The following is a 24,572-nucleotide window of genomic DNA, read 5'->3' as shown; positions in this document are numbered from 1 at the left end:
TTTATCCAAGCACTTCATATACCCTCTGGTTCCTTAACATCTGAGTGGCTGCCAGAGGTCTGTCTCTGTCTCACAAAGGTAGCCTAGTTTGTGTTATCATCAGAGACATGTTGAACTGACGCATCAGGGACACTTATCCTGCAACCTACCTACAAATGCTCTACAGCTGTTAAATGTCTTGCAATCCAAAGTTAGTGATGGTAACATGTTTATTTCAACACTTCCCTATTCAACAGGTGTGATTATGGTGTGTGGTATCTAGTGTATAGTACCTTGTTTCATCACAAAAGAATGAGATGAGGTTCCACATAACTGCATGCGAGATGGTGAGTTGGATTTGCTAGTAATTCAAGAGCTAGTGAATCAGTCCAACTCCTTTCTGGCATTTTGTCACAGGCTTTTCAATCTGTTTATCTTGTTTTCCCTTCATGTCATATGAGTGGAGAATCCCTTTCTTTTTTGAAGGAAAGGAAACACAATAGTAAATTCTAGATTCCCTTTACATTACTTTCACATGGAATTTGTGACCAAGGAATTACAATATTGATAAATTCTTCTATTATTGCTACAGAGAGAGAGAAACCCAGGCACCTAGTTTAATCACATATTTTTCCCAAAAGCATCTTGTAAAGTCAGCTTTAGAAGGAGAGTATGTTAACTTTAAATTAGTTTTCAATTAGTTCAAAAGCAAGGACATGAATAACTAAACAAAAATTTCCTTTGGAACTAGCAAAAGCAGATGTTTATTTCACAATATTAAAAGGCATCTTTGTGCGTAGAGCTTTGGACTATGAGGTAGGAGATCTGGTTTGTTTGCCTTGCTAGGCCATTATCTACCCCTGAGACTGTGGATAAGATCCTTGAATAGTGTATATTTCATTTTCCTTATCTGTTGAATAGCAATGAAATTTTATATACCTCTACAGAGTTTTCTATAAAAATCAAGTCTGATAATATATGAGAAAATGCCTAAGAAAGTATTATGCAATGTACAAATATTTGTTATCACACAGACTCTTTTGTGTACACAGAGCATTGTGTTATATCTTATATAGAAGTTACTCAGGCAGACAAAATCATCAGGGCTAGTCAGTCTCCCTTTGGTAACCACTTATAAATTCCGTTATGCCCCCTAAAGAGCAAAGAATGGCTCACATATTTTTGGTTTCTCTAGATGCTGAGTAACTCAGGGTCCTGAAAGAGAAAAACTAGTTGAACTTGTTAAGTACTTTAATTGAGATGAACAAGAGAAATAACTCAAGATACTTATTGAATATTGACTATAATACTGCCCCTTTTCTTCATGGAGTTTAGAGTTCCATTGATTTATGTGTATAAAAATTAAAATTTTATCTTTACCCCAAAATATTCTCCAACTGCAAATTCTTAAATTCAAAAGTCCCCACTCTCCATATCCTCCTATCCTTTGTGTTTTCTCCTTCCAACTATAGCATGAGTCATGCTACACTTGTTCTCACCCCACTGAGATCTCCTGGACCTTTAACCCCTTAACGTCTCCTTCTCTGTCATCTCCATCCATGACCTCTTTCTTCCTTTCCTATCCATCTTAGACTTCACATCAACCACTTAGACTCTCCCTTAAAATAGTCTCAACTCATTTTCACTTTAATATTTCCAGTGTTTATATCTAACTCTCTTGCATGCTCAGAGAATATGGCTTGGGTCAATGGAGGAAACTGGAATGTATTGTAATCATTACAGATGCTGCCCTGTAATCCCAACTGAACCTTCAACACTGCCCCCCACCCTCATCCTTCTATGTTTCCTGAGTCAGCTCTCTCATCCATTCTCCACAGTAAGATTACCAACTTTGTTATTTGCTTCAAATCTATCATATAAATTCTGCTCTTTCTCTACTACTGCACAATAGAAATAGACCACTTTAGAAAAGAATTATGTTGAATGTTTGCTATAAATCTACACACATACCTGTATCTCTTTCTGAGTTGTCAAACATTGCCTCTCTACTGGCTTGTTCTTATTAATATTTAAACATGATTGAGTGACATCAGCAAAAAGGCCAAATAAGATGTCCCTCACATGCTCCCCCTCCAACAATAATTTGGCATCCATCCACAGACAAAAGTGCTTTCCTGAGAGCTTTGGGATCCAGGTAGGAGATCCTGAACGTTCCCAAGCTCATTTTATGAGGCCAGCATTACCGTGATACCAAGCCAGTTAAGGACACTACAAGAAAAGAAAACTACAGGCCAATATCCTTGATGAATATAGATGCAAGAATTCTCAAAATAATTCTAGCAAACGAAATTCAACAGCATATTAAAAGGATCATACACCATGTTCAAGTGGGATTCATCTCTGGGGTGAAAGGATGGTTCAACATATGCAAATCAATTAATGCAATACACCACATTAATTGAATGAAGGATAAAAATCATAGGATCCTTTCAATAGATGCAGAAGAAGCATTTTAGAAAATTCAACATCCTTTCATGATAAAAGCTCTCAACAAATTGGGTATAGAGGAAACATATCTCAACATAATAAAGGCCATATATGATAAACCAACAACTAACATCATATTCAACATGATGAATATGTCGAAAGCTTTTCCTCTAAGATTAGAAACAAGACAAGGGTACCCATTCTCACCACTCCAGTTTCACATAGTACTGGATGTCCAAGCCAGAGCAGTCAAGCAAGAAAAAGAAAGAAAAGCCATCAAATTGGAAAGGAAGATGTAAAGCTCTCTCTGTTTGCAGATGACATGATCTTATATATAGAAAACCCTAAAGACTCCACCAAAAACCTATTATAACTAATAAATGAATTCAGTAAAGTTGCAGGATACAAAATCAACATACAAAAATCAGTTGCATTTCTATACACTAACAATGAAATATCTAAAAGAAATAAAACAATCCCACTTACAATAGCATCAAAAACAATAAAATACTTAGGAATAAGTTAAACCAAAGAGGTGAAAGATCTATACACTGAAAAGTATAAGACATTGGTGAAAGAAATTGAAGAAGACACAAATAAATGGAAAGATATCCTATATTCATGGATTGGAAATACTAATATTGTTAAAATGTCCATACTACCCAAAGCAATCTACATTTTCAGTGAAATCTCTATCAAATTCTGATGGTATTTTTCAGAGAAACAGAAAATACAATCCTAGAATTCATATGGAACCACAAAAGATCATGAATAGCCAAAGCAGTCTTGAGAAAGAAGAACAAAACTGGAGGCATCACACTTCCTGATTTCAAACTATACTACAAAGCTATAGCAATCAAAAGAGCATGGTACTGGCATAAAACCAGACACAAAGATCAATGGAACAGAACAGAGAGCTTAGAAAAAAACCCATGCATATATCGTCAACTAATATTTGATAAGCAAGCCAAGACTACTCAATCGGGGGAAGGTAATTTTTCAATAAATGGTGCTAGGAAAACTGGATATCGACGAGCAAATGAATGAAATTGGACCTCATCTTATACCACTCACAAAAACTAACTGGAAAAGGATTAAAGACTTAAATGTAAGACATCAAACCATAAAACTCCTAGAAGAAAACGTAGAGAAAAAGCTCTTTGACTTTGGTCTTGGCAATGATTATTTGGATGTGACACCAAAAGCATAAGTAACAAAAGCAAAAATTAACAAGTGGGATTACATCAAACTAAAAAGCTTTTGCATAACAAAAGAAACAATCAACAGAATGAAAAGACAACCTATGGAATGGGAGAAAATACTTGCAAACCACATATCAAACAAGGAGTTAATATCCAAAATGTATAAGGAACTCATACAACTTAATAGCAAAAAACAAATAATATGATTTAAAAATGGGCAAAGGACCTGAATAGACTTTTTTCTAAAGAAGACATCCAAATGGCCAACAGGTACATAAAAAGATGCTCAACATCACTAATCATCAGTGAAGTGCAAATCAAAACCACAGTGAAATATCACCTCACACCTGTTACAATGGCTATCATATCAAAAAGACAGGTTATAACAAGTGTTGGCAAGGATGTACAGAAAAGGAAACCCTAGTACCCTCGTGATAGAGATGTAAATTGGTGGAGCCACTATAGAAAATAGTATGGAGGTTCCTCAATAAATTAAAAATAGAACTACCATATGATCCAGAAATCCCACCTCTGGGAATATATCTGGAGGAAATGAAATCACTATCTGGAATAGATATCTGTACCTGCACCCCCATATTCATTGCAGCGTTATTCCCAATAGCCAAGACATGGAAACAGCCTAAGTGTCCATCACTGGATGAATGTATAAAGAAAATATAGTATATATACAATGAAATGTTACACAGCCATAAAAAAGAAGGAAATCCTGCCTATTGCAACAACATTAATGGACCTTGAGGGTATAACGCTAAGTGAAATAAGTCAGAGAAAAACAAATTCTGTATGATCTCACTTATCTGTAGAATCTAAAAAAACAAAGTCAAACTCACAGAAATAGAGACTAAAATGGTTGCCAGGGCCTGAAGGATGGAGGAAATGGGGAGATGTTGTTGAAAGGATACAAACTGCCGGTTATAAAATGAATAAGTTCTGGGAATCTAATGTACAGCAGGGTGATTACAGTTAATGGTACTGAATTATATAGTTGAAAGTTGCTAAAAGAGTAAATCTTAAATGTTCTCATCACACACACAAAATATTGTAATTATGTGAGGTAATAAATGTGTTGTCTAACCTTATTGTGGTAATCATGTCTCAATATATACGTGTATCAAATCATCGTGTTGTACACCTTAAACTTACACAGTGTCACATGTCAATTATGTCTCAATAAAGCTGGAAAAATATTTAAACATGGTCAAATTCAGTTCATCTTGAGTAAAAAAGAAAAATGCTCTCGACTATATTACTCTCCAACTATGGCTTTATCTTTTTTCTCCCACCCTCAGCTAAATCTCTTGAAAGAGTTGTTTACACTCATAGCCATCAGACTTCAACTCGCACAACTCTACAAAATGACTTCACAACTACACAAAGTGAATTTTTGCCAAGGTCATCGATATCTTGGTTCCAAAATCCACTAGATGCTTTCTCTACTTATTTCACTACTTCTTGTTTTTTGTGAGGAGGACTAGCCCTGAGCTAACATCTGATGCCAATCCTCCCCCCCTTTTTTTTTCTTGAGGAAGATTGACCCTGAGCTAACATCCGTGCCCATCTGCCTCTACTTTATATGGGACGCTGCCACAGCATGGCTTAACAAGCAGTGCGTCAGTATGCGCCTGGGATCTGAACCTGCGAACTCCGGGCTGCCAAAGCAGAGCGCGCGCACTTAACCGCTTGTGCCACCGAGCCAGCCCCTGATCTGATCTTTTAGTACCATTGCACAATGTTGGCCACTTTCTCCTTCATTAGACACTCATCTATTTGCTTTTGTGATACCCTCCTCTTCTGGTTTTCTTCCTACCTCTGGGTCACAGTTTTTCAATGGCACTGCCCCGCCAACCAATCCCACTCCCCTGAAATGGACGCTCTCATCTATATCCCTATTCAGTGTAATGAGATATTCGATTCTAGAGATACATGACTATCTCTAGTCATGTAATACATATGTCTTTGCCCCCCCCCAGCTCTTCCCTCTCCCTCATTCCTCAAACCAATCAATCATCATGTTGATTTAATTCTACTCAATAAATATTATTGAAACCTGAATCCGTCCAGTCTTTTCCAGCCCTGCTTCTACTTCTCTAATTCAGCCAATCATTTATTAAAAAAAAGAAACTCTTGAATGCCCACTCTATGCCAGGCACTGTGCTATAAGCACTGGGGAAATATTGGTAATCAAGCCAGATATATATTTGAGCCATCATGAAGTCTCTATCACCTTTCTTGAATTATTGCTATAGCCTCATCATTTGCCTCCTTTTCTCCAGATATGTCAGCTTCCAAATTATTTTTTTATATTGAGGCCAGATAATTATTTTTCTAAAATGAAATTTCAGATATGATATTCTTCACCCTAAATCTTTCAGTGGATCCCCAATGCTCTTAAGACAAAGCCTAGGCTCTGTAACATGGCCTACAAGACCCAGCATGATTTGGCCCTAACTCATATTTCTGGACTTATGTCACTGATACTCCCCCCCCTAGTTTCCTTTCTACCTTGAATGACATATCCAGCTACCCTTTTAATTTCTGTAAGCCACAGTGCTATTTCTCACTAGAACACACTACTTTCTCTTCATGAAACATCCACTCTCCCTCTTGATCTAGGTGCCCACTTCTAGAAAGCAGTCCATGACACATCCACTCACTATATTTGTGTTTTTTGTTCCCTTTCTCAGTGCCCACTTCTAGAAAGCAGTCCATGACACATCCACTCACTATATTTGTGTTTTTTGTTCCCTTTCTCAGTGCTCCATGGCATCTTCTGTGATGTTATGCTGATATTTAAAATGCAGTTCTTCTTAATGATTTTTCTTATATTAACATTATCAAATCATACTCACACAAAACCCTTGTATGTGCTGGCCGTTTGTGCATATCACTATAAATAGAAAGAATATCTGCCTCCAGGGAAATAGATCTTAACCAGTGGTGTACAGAATTACCTGTGGAGATTTTAAAAGTATAGATGCCTATATGAATGCCTAACCCCAGATATATGAAATCAGAATTTCTGGGGGCAGAATCCAGTTGTTATTTAAAATCCTCAAGGTATTTTGATACTCAAAGGTATTCCTGGTTAAGAAACACTGTGCGTGCATGCACGCATGCACACACAGAAAATTTTTTAAAAAGACATAAAAGAAACAGTGATTGGTGATTTTCAAAGTGTGATCCCTGAACCAGCAGCATCAGCATCATTTCAACATGCAGAAAGTACCCATTCTTGGACCACACCCCAGATACACTGAATCAGATATTCCCTGGGGAGTGGGACCCAGTAATCTGTATTTTCACAAGCCCTCAAGGTGTTTCTGATAAGGATGGCATACCCCACCCTATATTAATTTGGTATTTGATTATAGTGGCATTCCCCTTTGAGACCAGGCCATGGTCTCAGAATCATTCTCAACAGAGAGACACAGGAAGTATTGGCAATCAGTCAGAGTTATACCTTGAATTGAAATCTTTCTGATTCTTACTGTAATTTCCTACAAGATTTATACTACTTCTTAGTGCATGGAAAATTGTTTGGGATATAGCCTTGAGCAATGGAGGAGAGAGGGTTGGGCATGAAGATATGAACTTTACGATACCCTTGAGAAAGGAAAGAACAAAAGAGATGGTGTGGAGGAAAGATTCTCTAAATGCAGGGAGAAGTGTTGGAGGCAACAGTGGAGGGAAAACCAGATAAAGGAGACATTTAACAGGGGATAGTAGACAGAATAGTCTGGACTCCAGAATGGACAGAGTTTCTAGCTATAACTTTTAAATACAATCACATTAATTTACATTCACAAACTGTACTGAGCCCTGTAACTGAGGGCCTGGTTCTTGGTTTTGATACAGTGTAATGGCAGAAATTGTCCTAACTGGTCTCACTGAAGGGGAAAGAAGAGGCAAGTAGATATTTTTAAATCACTTAAATTTAAGGCAGTAAGTATTTCCAAATAGGCTAAATTTAATGAATTTAAGACAATTTTGAGAATTTTTGAGTTTTTAAAATATCAGTATAATGGTTTAATACAATTAATACCAAGGCCTTTCAGCCCCCACTTATTTTATTGTCATTAGAAATTCTTTTTCTTTGGTAAATGGCATTGTCTATGAGCTATTAAATGCTTCCCTTTTTTGAAAGAAACAGGGCATTTTATGAGAATATCCACAATTTTTATTTATCCAAACCATTATATGTTTAAAATCTCAATAGGTCTGAAGTAGTGTATAAACAGGAGTAACTAGAGTTTTAAATGTATTTATAATAGCCCCATTTAATAAATATCTCTTATATTATCCATTAATTTACAAATATTTTGAAAGCTTGAATAGTCTCATTTGAATGTATGTTTCCATGCTAGAGTTTGTGTGACTTTGCTGTCACCAACAGGTTGCTGTGTGAATTAAATGTTTTCATCTCAATATGTTTTCATTGTATCTAACAGTTAAAAATCGAGGAATAAACTATATTGTTATTTTTCTTAAACTTGAAATGCTCTGTAGAGCGCAATTAAGCATTAATGTATTATATCTGGGAAAGTAATTATTATTTTTTGATTTGCCTGAAGAGGATAGTGTGGACATATATCAGACAAAGAGCCATTTGTATTTTTTTTCTCTAGTGGCAGATTTATTTCTCCATTAAATGCAGAAAGATCATCAATATCCACTACATGGCTTCAATTAGCTGAACATTTTGTCAACCACTGCTGTTCTCCAGCTGCCAAATATACCATATGAAATAGTAGAGAGCCTATCCTGTTTTCTCATCTTCCTTCTCAATTAAACAAAAGAAAATAGAATGAGAAGAAGACATTAAAACTAAGCCTGGCTTTTAGTTGGCATCTGCTCTTCTACAGGCAATTAATTTATAAACAGTTATATAAAAGAAGAACTAGCGTAAAGGCAAGAACACACAGGTATTAAAATGTTCCCTTCCCCCACCTCATTCTATTGTCAATGACCTTGGTTCTTATGCTTCCCAGAAAGTCTCAGCATCACTGAGGCATAAAAGAGAAGGATTCAGAAAGCATTATCCTTTGGCCAAGACAAAAATACCCAAGAAAACTATTGGTCGATCATGAAATAACACAACAGTTCATTAGCCAGCCCTGGTGGTCTAGTGGTTAAGACTTGGCACTCTCACCTCCATGGCCCGAGTTTGTTTTCCAGTCAGGGAACCACACCACCCATCTGTCAGTTGTCATACTGTGGAGTCTGTGTGTTGCTGTCATGCTGAAAGCTATGCCACCCGTATTTCAAATGCCAGCAGGGTCATCCATGGTGGACAGGTTTCAGCAGAGCTTCTGGACTACCAAGAAGGACCTGGCCACCCACTTCCAAAAAAATTGCCCATGAAAACTCTATGACTAGCAGTGGAGCATTGTCTGATACAGCACCAGAGGTGAGAGGATGATGCAAAAAGACCGGGCAGGGTTCCACTCTGCTGTACCCAGGGTTGCTGGGAGTTGGAATCAACTCTATGGCACCACCAACCACAAAGTTCATTAATGTAATTCCACATTACAACAGACCACCTTGTTATCCTTTTATTTTTTAATAATCCAGACTGTTTTGTTATTATCAATTGAGTAATATTTCTCAGAGTTTCATTAAACCTAAAATATCCCAGATGGAAACAGAGCATTAAAACGTGTATTTACTTTAGGTTCATCTTTTTTTAATAAGGAATTTGTAAGAATTTAGGACCACATGACAACATGAAAATAAAAACACAAATTTTATTATGTTACATTCAAGTGTAGTCCAAATGTACAGATTGACTTGGACTATCTAAAAGAACTGCTCTATTTTTTATGCTCATATTCATTCATTCAACCACCTACAACATGCTTGGTAAAGTGCTGGAAAATTGGGATGCAGATCTCCATGTTAAGGCTACTGTCTAGTTCAGAATGTGTGAAGACCCAAACGAATACTTATAATACAGTGTGACAAGTGCAATAATAGATGTGTGTGTGTGTGTGAGAGAGAGAGAGAGAAAGAGAGAGAGTTTATATGAATTTGGGAATAAGAAGGAAGAGAACCTAAGGAATCAAGGAGTGGTCATAGAAGACTTCCTAGAGAAACAGTTATTTGAGCTGAGTTTCCCAGAATTTGGTTAGAACACTCCAGGATGAAAAAGCATTTTTGATGAAGACAGGAAGATATTTCTTTGCTTGTTATTTTTACCTTAATTGAGCAACTACAAGTCAAGCCTCAAGCAAGATGCTTTAAGGAGGACACCTCCTTGAATCCTCCCAACTAACTCTGAGGCATTTACTATTATCATCTTTATATAAAGAGTTAAAAGTAAACAGTTTGTCCAAAATCAAACATGCTGGATTTTATCTCAGAGAGTCTGATTCCAGAGTCCATTTGCTACAACAGTGGAGATAGCATGGCACTTCCAGGAACATCCTATTTTTCTCCATGACTGAGAATCTATGGTATCTGGAAATGCAGGGAGCTACAAGAGATGACACAAATCAAAAATGAAAGTGTGACAGAGACAGTCTTTAGATGTGAAAACACTATCTTTGGACTTTATCCTCTTGATTATATGGTATCATTATAGGATTTAAAGAAAGGATGGATAGAATTATGTATTAGTTTTATAATAATCAGTACAGAAGACAGAAGAAGTAATGATTAGAGTTAGGAGATAACTTGATAAACTATGGCAATATTTGAAGCAAGAGATGATAACTTGAACTGAGTGAGTGGGAATTGAAGAAAAGTGGACAAATTCAGGAGATACTGAAAAGGAAGAATCCACAGGGCTTTTTTGATAGATTGTATGTGTGGAGACAGGTAGAAAAAGGAGGAATCTGAAGTGACTCTCACATTTCTAGCTTACGGAATAATATTTGGATTGTAGTGACTTCTGCTGATAGGGAATATAGGAAGAGGACACATTCAGGGGTAGAATGAGGGAAATGATGTATTCTCTTTGGGGAATGATGTGGCTGATATACCTGTAGAGAATATCATGGCAATTGAATAGAATGATATTGGATGCAGAGAGAGGTTGAGGCCAAATATGTATTTGTGTGTAACTAATTTATAGGCTATTGAAGTTGTGCCAGTTGGTAAGATCAGTCACGAGAGTATGTAGAAGGTAAAGTGCCTAGATATCAAGAAAAATCAGATCCCATGAGAGAGGCTGAGAAGAAATGCCAGTAAAGAGAGAGTGAAGCATAAAAAATTGGTAAGAGAGAATTTTGGAGTAGAGGCAATGTCATCAGTATTAAATAATAGAGAAAATGTAGGTTTGATAGGGACCCAAATGTATCTACTGAATGTGGCCCTTGAAGGATCAAATTTTGTTGAGTTGTGGGGCAGAAGTTAGACTATGGTTAGGGGAGGAAGAAATTTGAGTGTCTAGGCAAGAGAGGGGCTAAAGTGATGCATCTTGAGGTCTAGAAGGGATAGGGAAGAAATTAAAGCTAGGAGGAACCGAGGAACTGGAGATTGTGATGAATTTACAGAGTAGAAGTATTACCATCAAGGTACTGAGGAAATGAAAAACGGAGAAGTTATGGCAAAAAAATGTGCCGCTAACTTTTTAAGATTCCAGAGATAAGATCTCTTTGAGCAAGTATACCATCTAGGCATTTGACCACAGATTGAGTAACAGAGAATGGAAATGAAGGTCACTGGAGAGGAAAAGATCAGAAATTTGGGTAGCTGGCCATGCAAATGTTTGAAGTATCTGAGGTAGCTGACAGCAGTCAGAGTAGAAGGGGAGACTGAGGCAGGAGCCAATTCATAAAATACACAAGGTTGGGGGATCAGAGTTAGATTAAAGACCAGCGAGGTAGCATGAGCCTTACGTGAGAATGGCTTTCCCCAAAAAGGTGAATAAACACTAGATTGACAGTCGAAAGAGGAATTAAAAAGGTCAGCATCTCCTACCAGCTCCAAGATATGCAGAATGTGGAAAATCAAAGTGTCTTCACTAAAGAGAGCAGCAGAGTAGACATTAATTTCCTCCTATAAGTACCTGGTGAGCCACAAACTCACCTCATGGCAACCTGAAATTCCTCCTACCCACCATTCACTGTACTTGTCGTTACAAAAGCATATTTGTCTTTATCATATGTAACTTCCCTCAGAGTTACTGGCTTATATCTATTGCCTCACTCATCATTATGTTCATCCTTGCACCTTCTATAGAATATAACTCAGAGCTATACACATAATAACCTGGTAAAGACCATGTGAATGAAGGAATAAATGTGTACTGATCAGAAATGCTCCTGTGTCTTTTCCAATTGGGTTACATAACAACAACAACAAAATGGATATGTCTTCTCTACAAGATATTAATACATTTGCATCGTTACTTGTATCATAAGTAAACAAGCCAGCTAGGGCTTTAAAGTGTTTATTCCGGCCTGAATGATGATCCAACTCAGCCATATATTTTGACCAAATTAATTGGTAATATGGCAATAACCCTACTTCAATTTATGTTGTGCATAAAGAGGCACAGATATAGACAAGTCAAACTAATTAACTTTTAAAAAATCTAGATACCAAAAACCATGTTTATGAAAAGAAAAATAATATCAGGCGTAATATTGTCAAAGATGCATTACACATTCTAGTTTTGACTTCAGCCTCCCGATTTAATTCCCTTTAATCTGTCTCACTTGTATATTTCCTGATGATGCTTCACTTGCAGTTTCAGAGACTGAAATTATGCCACCAGGGATAGCATCGGAATTCTCTACGCTCGGAGTGACTGTTGTAATGAGCAAGGATACAGGTTCAGTCACTGTTTCAGTTAATGGATCAATATTTGTATCTTGTCCAAAGTCTGCTGTCTTTCCTTGACAATAACTTCCACCACTCCCTTGAGGAATAACCTATCAATGTCTGCAATTTTCTATCTCAAGTCCTCCTTTCTCTCTCACTATCCCTTGTCTTGGCAAAATACTTTTCTTTTTCACTACTTCAGAGACTGGCCTTGTTACTCCCTCATCCCATTTGGCATTAGCACTACTATTGGATAGGAGAGCTGCAGTTGGTAGAAGCTCATCTCAAAGAGTCAGACAGTCAAACTGGTATTTAGATTTTTAAAAATTTATTTCCTAACAATAGAATTAAAAATTTCAGATACAGAAGCAGTCGCTAAGTGCTGAATGCCAATATAGGATCAATATTTGATTAGTATTCTTTAAAAGTGTCAGTTTTATGAAGCTGAATCTAATAGTTGAAATAGCCAGTCTTTTCTATCAATTAGCAGATCACATAAATAAAAGATAGGATTGAATTCCTTTGCTAAAGTGGAGCTCATAAAAATGGCTGATACCTGCCTAAGAGCTTATAAAGGCTTTTTTTTTGATGTGATAAAAAGATAAATCTCATAGATATGTTTATATCAGGGACCCTATAATATTTTAATGATGTATACATTTAGTTTGATATTTTATTTGAAATATTGAGGGCTTGCAAGGAAGTGGAATCATTCAATGCACATGACAGCACGTGGTAGCAGAAAACAACTGAGATTAGGGGATGAGATCCTTGGATTCTATCCCTACTCTTTCTCTCTCTGCCTGTTTAACCTTAGGCAAGTTATTTTTGTCTTGTTTCTTTGTTTCTTCATTTGTAAAATGAGAGATATAAATCATATCCTTCTAAGGTTACTTCCCATTCTGTGACTCAAATCAAAGTGTGCAAAATATTACTATAGTGTTAGCTAGATTGCATAGCTAATGCTTCTCTAATTACCTACCAAGATCTGCCTTCCAAATATTTTACTCCAAATATTTTTCCAAGATGTAGAAAATTCTAATCATCTTAATCTATGGAAAGATGTTGAGAAATACATTTAAGATTTTCTATATATTGCAGAACTTGTCTTTTCATAAATACCTTGTCAAAACACAAGATGCTAAACATTTGTTACATAATAGCCTTTTTTCCCCCAAATAACATCATCAAGTCTAAGACAATTAATGAAAGCTTCTACCAATACATTCAGTTCTCAACTTCAAGGTAGACATCTTTCAAGTGCTCTGTCTGTAAAGGTCAAAATAAGCAAACTATTTTAGATATCATGCATGCTGTCACTGAGTTTTCAGGCATGTATCACAACATCAAGCTAGCTATTTAAACCAAAATCTATGTCAGTCTCTATATTAGTATATTCTTAATTGAGTGGCACCAGATTAACCTACCTACAGATATTTCATATACCACAGTTAGGGAAAGAAAATATATTCTTGCATTATTTAAATTTTTAATTAACTCTACTAGTCAACAATATGCTCAAAAATTTGTCTCTATGGTGATGAGGGAGAAATAGAAATGAATGAGCAAGTAAGTGAATGAACAGATATAAAATTGTAAGCCAGCACTGTGTTAAGTATGTCACATGCATTATTTCATTTGATCTTCACAAAACTCAATAATGTACCTATTATTATTATTATCATTCCCAGTAAAAGCAAGCTTAGAGATAAGTAACTCCTTAAGGTCACAGAGTAGGGAAGAAGAAAACTGAGCCCTGAAGCCCAACTCCAGAGCCCACACACATAACCACTAAGCTGCCATGTCTACATCATTAGATATTTATGGGCATTCAATTACACAGCACATGTGAAATGGTTAGTACAGTGTGTGGCACATGAATAGACCATAATATGAAATAGAATATGTAGCAGTGAAGAGTGTGGACTCAGGAACAAGAATGTAGGGTTCACACCCTACCTCTGCCACTTACTGGCTGTGAGACCATGGGCAAATCACTTAACTTCTTTGTGCCCTAGTTTGCAAATATGTAAAATGGTGATAATAAAAGTACCCATTTCATATGCTTGTTGTGAGGATTAAATGGATCAGTACATGTAAAGCCCTTAAAAAATGCCTCACCCATAGGAGGAACTGTGATTATTAATTATTATTATTACAAATTTTAAGCTGATATCATTTCCACATTTAAAAATAACAAATTATATTTTGTACAGCACTCCAGAAATGACAAAGAATCTACTCAGAGACTCTTCTTTGCTTCTCACTTTATTATAATCATTATTCTTATTTTGCCGATGAGGAATCTAAGAGTCAGAAACATAAAGTAATTTTTCAAAGTCACATGGGTGAGGAGTGTCTCAAACTCAGGCCCTCATGCTCCAAAGTCATTTACATTATATGTCTTATTGCTTTGGCCAAGAATCAAAACTAAGTCACTCTCAAGGAAGGTGATAATTTTACCACCAGTTCTTACCTCTGAAGTCCTTTGGAAAGAAATATGGGTAGTAGCTTGATATAAACAAATAAATTAACAAACAAACCAATCAATCAATCTAAAGAGTTAAATTCAGAATTCTACTTCTCTTCTAGAAATCAAAGAGTGCTTAGGAGAGTGGAGTAGATGTAGGCAAACTGTGGACCACAGGACAAATCCAGCTAGCCGCCTAAGTTTTGTATGGTCCATGAGCTGAGGATGGTTTTTACATTTTAAATGCTTGGGAAAAAAATTAAAAGAATATTTTGTGCCACCTAAAAATTATAAGAAATTCAAAATTCGTTATCCATAAATAAACTTTTATTGGAAAACAGCCATGTCCATTAGTTTACATACTGCCTACAGCTGCCTTGCACTACAACGACAGAGTTCTCTGTATGCCACAGAGACTGTATGGCCCACAAAGTCTAAAACATTTACTATCTAGCTCTTTACAGAAAAAGTTTACTGCTTCCCTTGCCTCTACATCTTAGTGTTGGTGGTAACTGGACTATTCAGAAAAAAAGATTTTTTATGAAAATGATGCTGAAACAAATGTCTTCTGATCCCCTCATATACCCAGCAAATTTCCTATAGTAATGGTTGTCTCTGCTATGCTATGACTCTGAATAAGTGTACCTGGAATTATTGGAATACAGCATTGAAATATTCACCTTTTGATTACAGATCTTTACACGCTGCCTGTTATTACGAAGTTCTCATATAAAAGGCTGACAAAAGCCAGCCCACAGTGTCCTTTCACAGAGAAAATAGAGTGAAGGTGATGGCTTGGGTTCACACCTAATGTATGGGGCCGGCCCCGTGGCTTAGCGATTAAGTGTGTGCGCTCTGCTACTGGTGGCCCGGGTTCGGATCCCGGGCGTGCACTGATGCACTGCTTCTCCAGCCATGCTGAGGCCGTGTCCCCCATACAGCAACTAGAAGGATGTGCAACTATGACAGACAACTATCTACTGGGGCTTTGGGGGAAAAAAAAAAAGGCAGGAGGATTGGCAATAGATGTTAGCTCAGAGCTGGTCTTCCTCAGCAAAAAGAGGAGGATTAGCACGGATGTTAGCTCAGGGCTGATCTTCCTCACAAAAAAAAAAAACAAAAACTAACGTATGTATATTCAAGCTGAAAACTGAAGGTCCCCAGCCTGCCAGGCTCTAAGATGCATACTGAGCATGGTATCTCGAGATGGATGAAACACAGGGCTGATGTATCCTAGATAAAGGATGGCATACTAACCCTAGACTCATATCAGCTGACTTTTTCCTTGGGGGCTAAGAAGCCCAATGATGACCTCATGTTCTGAACCCTGGGACTGATAAATGATTGAATTTGGTATTAGCTCAGGCAGTGGTGTTCTGTGGTTTAGCATTTCTAGTGACCTCTTGAAACCATAAGCTCAACATTATTTCTTAATGAATTTCCTTTGTCCTATTTCAGGAGCCCTCAGCACTCCTTGGTTACACTTGGGTGACTCATAATTAGTTCTGCAATACTAACATAGATTACAATTTAAAAAAAAAAGAGAGAGTAAAAACAAATATGCTTTCAATCACAGCAGAGGGGAAAAAAAGGAATTGTAACAAAATATGTTGGTATTGCAAATTACCTGGTTTTATTACTTGTTCTCTAATTTATTTATTTATTTTAATTAAGATTCTCAGTCCTTTAAGCCAGGCTTGTTCTTTCAATGGCATTCTATTTTCTAAGCTTTGAACAAGGGGAAAAGACAGTCTCTTTGATAAATGGTTATCCACATGTAAAAGAATGAAGCTGGACCCATATCTTATACCACTCACAAAAATTAATGCAAAATGGATTAAAGACTTAAATGTAAGACCTGAAACTCCTCAAAGAAAACACAGGAACAAAGCTCCTTGACATGGGTCTTGGTAATGATTTTTTGGATATGACACCCAAAGCACAAGCAACAAAATAAAAAATAAACAAATGGGACTACATCCAACTAAAAAGCTTCTGCAAAAGAAACCATCAACAGAGTGAAAAGACAACCTACAGTATTGAAAAAATATTTGCAAACCATGTATCTGATAAGGCGTTAATATCAAAAACATACGAAGAGGGGCCGGCCCGGTGGCGCAAGCGGTTAAGTGCGCGCGCTCCGCTGCGGCGGCCCGGGGTTCGCTGGTTCGGATCCCGGGCGCGCACCGACGCACTGCTTGGTAAGCCATGCTGTGGCGGCGTCCCATATAAAGTGGAGGAAGATGGGCACAGATGTTAGCCCAGGGCCGTCTTCCTCAGCAAAAAAAGAGGAGGATTGGCGGATGTTAGCTCAGGGCTGATCTCCTCACAAAAAAAAAAAAAAAAAAAAAAAAAAAACATACGAAGAACTCATACAACGCAATAGCAAAAAAACAAATAATCCAATTAAAAAAATGGGCAAAGGACATGAATAGACATTTTTCTAAAGAATAAATACGAAAAGCCAACAGGTACATGAAAAGATGCTCAACATCTCTAGTCATTAGGGAAATGCAAATTAAAACCACAATGAGTTATCACCTCACACCTGTTAGAATGAGCATCATCAAAAAGACAAGAGAGAACAATTGAGGGCGAGGATGTGGAGAAAAGGGAACCCGTGGGTACTGTTGGTGCAATTGTAAATTGGTACAGCCACTCTGGAAAACAGTATGGAGGATTCTCAAAAAATTAAAAATAGAACTGCCATATGATCTAGCAATTCCACTTCTGGGAATATCTCCAAAGGTAACAAAAACACTAACTCAGAAAGATATCTACACCCTCATGTTCACAGTAGCATTATTTACAATAGCTAAGACATGGAAACAACCTAAGTGTCCATCAATGGATGATTGGATAAAGAAGTTGTGGTATATATATAACAATGGAATATTAGTTAGCCATTAAAAAAAGAGGAAATCCTACCCTTTGTGACAACATGGATGGACCTTGAAGGCATATGCTAAGTGAAATAAGTCATACAGAGAAAGAAAAATACTGTATGATCACACTTACATGGTATCTAAAAAAAACTCATAGAAAAAGACATCAAATTTATGGTTACTAGAGGCAGGGATTGTGGGGAGAGAAAATTGGAAGAGGGTAGCCAAAAAGTAAAAACTTCCAGTTATAAGATAAATAAGTACTAGGGATGTAGTGTACAACATGATGACTATAGCTAACACTGCTGTATGATATACAGGAAAGTTGTTAAGAGAGTATATCCTGAGTTCTCATCATAAGGAGAAAAATTTTTTTTCCTTTATTCTTTTCTTCTTTCTTTACTTTTTATTGTATCTATATGAAAAGATAAATGCTAGCTGAACCAACTGTGGTAATCATTTCACAATATATGTAAATCAAACCATCAAGCTGTACACCTTAAACTTATATGTCAATTATTTCTAAATAAAACTTGAAAAAAGAATTCTCTGGTGTTAATGGGAGTTTGCTTAAATAAGCCACCCTGGCCATTAAATTTGATCTTTAAGTAAACAGTATAGTGATTACTGCATGACACATCCAAGAGTCACAGAATTGAGTATCCATGTGCATCATGGTAAAATCTGTGTGAGGTTAAGATCACAGGATTTGGGTTTTGACAAATCTCTGTTTGAAGCCTGTTCTTGCTACTCACTAACTTGGAATCTCAAGTAATTTATTTCAATTCTCTAAGGCTCAGTTTCAAAGGACCTGTCCTCATAGAATTGTGATCAAGATGAAATTTAGTATTCATGTAAAGTGCCCAGCACAGAAAGTGCTCATTAAACATATTTATTATTACCCTATTATAATGCAGTCTGAAAGTCCTGTATCCCACTGATTCATTGCCCAATGCTAAATGCATGAGTGTTCTAAAGTGTCCCTGAGAACCTTTTGGCTATGCAGTCTCTACCTGAACTCACAGATGCCCTCAAAGATGCCCATTTTGTTTCATATGCTCAAATTACCACAATTATTCTTATATTGGTCTTCAATCATTAGTCCAACCCTGCTTCCTGGAACTACACAAAATTAATCTGTCTTAGGGTCATCCACATACCTCTTCTCTTCCTCAAACTAACCCAAGTTACCTCAATTATTTCTCATATTATATCAGTGGTTCTCAACCCTAGCTACACATAAAAATCATCTGGGGACTTTTCAAAAATCCTGATGCCCAGGAAACTCACCAGAAAAATTGAATCAGAATCTCTGGAGGTGGAACCCAGGCACTGGTATTTTTAAAAGCTCCCCAGGTAATTCTAGATGTGCAGCCAGGGTTAAGAACCCTATATATTTTCAAAGTATTTCATAATGTTGATTACTTTATTCCTAAATAACTTCAGTTTCTAACAACACTACCTAAATTATTGCTCTCAGATAGACATTGTACTCTCAATACGACCTGAGCAGGATCACCATCAGTTCCCCTTTTCTTAGTGCAAGAAAATTTTCACCTCATTCAAGCAAACACAGTCCAGTGCTTCTCAGACATTACTGTGCATAAGAGTAACTTGGGGATTTTTTTAAATTGTAGAGCATGATTCAGAATCTTTTGGATGGCACCCAACATTCTGCACTTCCAGGAAGCTCCTAGGTAACGCTGATATTGCTGGCCCAAGGACCATACTTTGAGTAGTAGAGTCTACTGGCTGATAGAATCACATTAGAGTGATATGCCAGTACTGAAAGAGAGAGAGTAAATACAGGCATACTTTGTTTTATTGTGCTTCACAGATATTGCGTTTTTTACACATTGAAGGTTTGTGGCAACTCTGAAGTTGAGCAAGTCTATTGGCACCATTTTTCCAAAGGTATTTGCTCACTTTGGGTCTCTATGTCGCGTTTTGGTGATTCTCGCAATATTTCAAACTTTATCTTTTTTATATTTGTTATGGTGATCTGTGACCAGTGATCATTGATGTTCCTATTGTAATTGTTTTGGGGCCCCATGAACCATGCCCATATAAGACAGAAAACTTAATAAATGTTGTGTGTGTTCTGACTGCTCTACTGACCTGCTATTCCCCCATCTCTCTTTCTCTCCTCAGGCCTCCCTATTCCCTGAGACACAGCAATATTGAAATTAGGTCAATTAATAACCCTACAATGGCCTCTAAGTGTTCAAGTGAAAGGAAGAGTCACATGTCTTTCACTTTAAACCAAAAGCTAGAAATGATTAAGCTCAGTGAGGAGGGCATATCAAAAGCTGAGATCGGCCAAAAACTAGGCCTCTTGTGCCAAAGAGTTAGCCAAGTTGTGAATGCAAAGGAAAAGTTCTTGAAGGAAATTAAAAGTGCTACTCCAGTGAACACACGAATGATAAGAAAGCGAAACAGCCTTATTGCTGATATGGAGAAAGTTTTATTGGTCTGGATAGAAGCTAAAACCAGCCACAACATTCCCTTAAGCCAAAGCCTAATCCAGGGCAAGGCCTTAACTCTCTTCAATTCTATGAAGGCTGAGAGAGGTTAGAAAGCTGCAGAAGAAAAGTTTGAAGCTAGCAGAGGTTGGTTCATGAGGTTTAAGGAAAGAAGCCATCTCCATAACATAAAAGTGGCAGGTGAAGCAGCAAGTGCTGATGTAGAAGCTGCAGCAAATTATCCAGAAGACCTAGCTAAGATAATTAATGAAGGTGGCTACACTAGACAACAGATTTTCAATGTAGATGAAACAGCTTTCTATTAGAAGAAGATGCCACCTAGGACTTTCACAGCTAGAGAAGAGAAGAGAAGTCAATGCCTGGCTTCAAAGCCTCAAAGGACAGACAGGCTGACTCTCTCGTTAGGGGCTAACGTAGCTGGTAACTTTAAGTGGAAGCCAATACTAACTTACCATTCTGAAAATCCTAACGCCCTTAAGAATTATGCTAAATCTACTCTGCCTGTGCCCTATAAATGAACAATAAACCCTGGATGACAGCACATCTGTTTACAACATGGTTTACTGTATTTTAAGCCCACTGTTGAGAACTACTGCACATAAAAGAAGGATTCCTTTCAAAATATTACTGCTTATTGACAATGCACCTGGTTACCCAAGAGCACTGATGGAGATATTCAATGAGATTAATGTTGTTTTCATACCTGCTGACACAACATCCATTCTGTAGCCCATGGATCAAGGAGTAATTTTGACTTTCATGTCTTATTATTTAAGAAATACATTTTGTAAGACTATAGTTGTCATAGATAGTGATTCCTCTGATAAACCTGGGAAAAGTAAATGGAAAACCTTCTGGAAAAGATTTACCATTCTAGATGCCACTAAAAACATTTATGACTTATGGGAAGAGGTCAAAATATCAACATTAACAGGAGTTTGGAAGAAGTTGATTCCAATGCTCATGAATGACTTTGAGGGGTTCAAGATTTCAGTGGAGGAAGTAACTACATATGTGGTAGAAATAGCAAGAGAACAAGAGTTAGAAGTGGAGCCTGAAGATGTGACTGAATTGCTGCAATCTCACGATACAATTTTCTTGGATGAGGAGCTGCTTCTTATGGATGAGCAAAGAAGGTAGTTTCTTGAGATGGAATCTACTCTTGGTGAAGATGCTGTGAAGACTGTTGAAATGACAACAAAGGACTTAGAATATTACATAAACTTAGTTGATAAAGTAGTGGCAGGGTTTGAGATGGTTGACTCCAATTTTGAAAGAAGTTCTAGTGTGGGTAAAATGCCATCAAACAGAGAAATCATTTCTGAAAGGACGAGTCAATCAATGTGGCAAACTTCATTGTTATCTTATTTTAAGAAATTGCCACAGCCACCTCAACCTTCAGCAATCACTCTGATCAGTTAGCAGCCATCAACATGCTAGACGCTCCTCTGGCAAAAAGATTACAACTTGCTGAAGGCTAAGATGATGGTTTTATCAATAAAGTATTTTTTAATTAAGGTAAATACATTGTTTTTTAGACATAATACTCTTGCACACTTAATAGACTACAGTATAGTGTAAACATAACTTTTATATACCCTGGAAAACCAAAAAATTTGTGTGACTCGCTTTACTGTGATGTTCGCGTTATTGCAGTGGTCTGGAACTGAACCCACAAAATCTCTGGTCACATCATAAGTCATTCCATTGAATTCTTTATAATCTGTATGTATTTGGTGAGTTTGTAAGTTGGTTGGCAAGCCATCTGTCTCAAATATTGGTTATTTTCTCAGATGTTCTGTTTGGTTCCTGGTTTGGAAACCAACATCCATTTGTCTTTGTGGCAGCTAGAATAGTGAATTTAGGTAGCTGGAGGGATTCATAGAAATATGAATATTGCAACTTCAAGCTTTTAAGAAGAAAAACTTTCTAAAACATTATATATATATATATATATATATATATATATATATATATATATATATATAATTTGAGCAAATAAACAACCTCTCTGAGTACAAGGATCATGCCCTTCCTTAATAATGTCTCTTGTGACACTCAGTGTTTTCAACATGATGGACATAAAGAAGATGCTAAATAAATTGTATTGATTTATTAACTAATTGATGAGACACACTCACTGAACAATAAAACATGCTTTTTATGTCCATGGAATAACTAAAGAGGGAGAGACTATGCCAAAAATGACAAATTGCATGGCATAAGCAGTGAATGTAATTTGGCTAATATGAGGGAAAATTGAAAGGAGTTGAAACAAGGCTTTGAAGGAGTGATAATCTACAAAAAGGTAGAGAAAGAGGGCAGGGAAAAGACATTTCAACATTTTATATGGATAGTTTTACATCCAGAGTCAACATCATGCTTGACTTAGGATATCTAATGAGACTGCAGACCTAAATGGTGTACTTGTAGGACCTTCTGTCACATAATGTCAGGGATAATATATTAAGCCAAGGAACATGTGAGCTATATTACAACTGCACAGGAATAAAAATTAAAACCCTTCATGTGGAAATAGACATAATCGTGCTACATTTCCCTGTAGAAGAGCATACAGTGGCAATTTTTCTTCATATAATATTACATTAGTTTTAATTCTTATTAATAAGATACAAGAGTCATTAACACTATTAAAAATCTAATTATGTTAGCAATTTTCCATCATGTCATATTTGAGCAGTTAAGTATTGGTATTTGTTTTTCTTAATGGGATTCAAAAGTCTAATTAATACGCTTTCTTTTGTGGTTAAGTGGAATGAATCTCTATGCGAGGCAAGCCATTTTTAATATGTGCAGGCAGCTTATTTTCTCATATATTACACTACCAAGCCATCTGCCCATCTGTGGTATAAATAGATATGAATTATGAGATTATTCTATGAAATTGAACAATGCTTTTCATTACATGTGATGTTATAGCTACTATATTCTAAGAACTTTGATATATTTTAGACAAGAAGTATAGAAAAAGAGTATGCAGTAGGACGTTTTGCCTGCTTGAGTGGGTATTATTTTGGGGCAGTACACATCCAAATAACTAACAGCCAAAAGTTGTATTTCTTAACTCCAGTCTTGTTTAATTAACGTAAAGTTAATGTATTAATTAAGAAATATTTGTGTGTTAACTAAGAAATATTTGTGTGTTAACTATACCTCTTTAATCCTTGGTAGTATGCTAGTATGTATAATATATAGGTAATATAATATACATATAGCATGCATAGCATACATATGTAATGTAATACAATATATATTATAGTTTACTATATAATGTTATATATATGTAAACATATATGTATGTATTAGCATAGTACCAAAGAATAAAGAATATTTATATAGGTAGCTGTTTCTTGGTTGTTCTTATTAAAAATGCCCCTGTGATATGCTAGTCATTTGTTATTAGTCATATAGTCTCAGGAATTAAACCACCATCTCTTTTTTCCTTCAAACTATTAATTATAATTTTTTAATTGAGACTTTATTTTTTAAAGCTTTTAGGTTCACAGTAAAATTTATGGGAAGGTACAGAGATTTCCCATATAACCTCCACCCCTACAGATGCATAACCTCCCTGCCTTATGAACATCCCCCACCAGAGTCGTACATCTGTTAACAATATATGAACGTACACTGACACATCGTAATCACCCAAAGTCCATAGTTTACATATGGCTCACTCTTGGTATGTTGTACATTTGATGAGTTTGGACAAATGTATAATGACATGTATCCATCATTATGGTATCATACAAGTATTTTCACTGCCCAAAAAATCCTTTGTGGTCCATCTATTTATCACTCCCCACCCTCCCACCACTTGCAACTACTGATCTTTTTACTGTCTCCATACTTTTGCCTTTTCCAGAATGTCATATAGTTGGAATCATACAGTATGTAAACTTTTCAGATTGGCTTCTTTCACTTAGTAATATGTACTTAAGGTTCCTCCATGTCTTTTCCTGGCTTGATAGTTCATTTCTTTTTACAACTGAATAATATTCCATTGTCTGGATGTTTATTTATCCATTTACCTACTGAAGGACATCTTGGTTGCTTCCAAGTTTTAGCAATTATGAATAAAGCTGCTATAAACATCCATGTGCAGGCTTTTGTGTGGAATAAGTTTTCAGCTTCTTTGGGTAAATACCAAAAAGCATGATTGCTGGATTGTATGGTAAAGAGTTTATTTAATTTTATAAGAAACTACTAAACTGTCTTCAAAAGTGGCTATATCATTTTGCATTCCCACCGAAAACATGAGAGTTCCTGTTTCTCATACAGTTCTTCTTATATAGTT

Source organism: Diceros bicornis, chromosome 1, assembly GCF_020826845.1.
Source record: "Diceros bicornis minor isolate mBicDic1 chromosome 1, mDicBic1.mat.cur, whole genome shotgun sequence".
In the NCBI taxonomy this organism is placed as follows: Eukaryota; Metazoa; Chordata; class Mammalia; order Perissodactyla; family Rhinocerotidae; genus Diceros; species Diceros bicornis.
This window is presented reverse-complemented; position numbering follows the sequence as displayed.